The sequence below is a fragment of the Physeter macrocephalus genome, chromosome 2 (genome assembly GCF_002837175.3).
Source record: "Physeter macrocephalus isolate SW-GA chromosome 2, ASM283717v5, whole genome shotgun sequence".
NCBI classification, from domain to species: Eukaryota; Metazoa; Chordata; class Mammalia; order Artiodactyla; family Physeteridae; genus Physeter; species Physeter macrocephalus.
The window spans coordinates 109,131,376-109,132,070 of record NC_041215.1 but is presented as its reverse complement, the minus strand read 5'-3'; the positions used below and the strand labels follow the sequence as shown (position 1 = coordinate 109,132,070).

The following is a 695-nucleotide window of genomic DNA, read 5'->3' as shown; positions in this document are numbered from 1 at the left end:
TATGTTTTTCTCTAAGAGTTTTATAGTGTCTGGTCTTACATTTAGGTCTCGAATCTCTTTTGAGTTTATTTTTGTGTATGGTGTTAGGGAGTGTTCTAATTTCATTCTTTTACATGTAGCTGTCCAGTTTTCCCAGCACCACTTATTGAAGAGACTGTCTTTTCTCCATTGTATATCCTTGCCTCCTTTGTCATAGATTAGTTGACCATAGGTGTGTGGGTTTATCTCTGGGCTTTCTATCCTGTTCCATTGATCTATATTTCTGTTTTTGTGCCAGTACCTTACTATCTTGATTACTGTAGCTTTGTAGTATAATCTGAAGTCAGGTATTCTTATTCCTCCAGCTCCGTTTTTTTCCCTGAGGACTGCTTTGGCTATTCGGGGTCTTTTGTGTCTCCACACAAATTTTAAGATTTTTTGTTCTAGTTCTGTAAAAAATGCCATTCGTAATTTGACAGGAATTGCATTGAATCTGTAGATTGCTTTGGGTAGTAGAGTCATTTTCACAATATTGATTCTTCCAATCCAAGAACATGGTATATCTCTCCATCTGTTGGTATCATCTTTAATTTCTTTCATCAGTGTCTTATAGTTTTCTGCATACAGGTCTTTTGTCTCCCTAGGTAGGTTTATTCCTAGGTATTTTATTCTTTTTGTTGCAGTGGTAAATGGGAGTGTTTCCTTAATTTCTCTTT

At 35.8% G+C, this 695-nt stretch overlaps 1 protein-coding gene across 7 annotated transcripts in view; it reads right to left on the bottom strand.

Annotated features, from left to right (window-relative positions):
* The window catches only part of PARD3B (par-3 family cell polarity regulator beta), a 1,107,844-nt gene that overhangs the window by 60,396 nt on the left and 1,046,753 nt on the right, over positions 1–695 (bottom strand). The gene's annotated exons all lie outside the window — the stretch shown is intronic.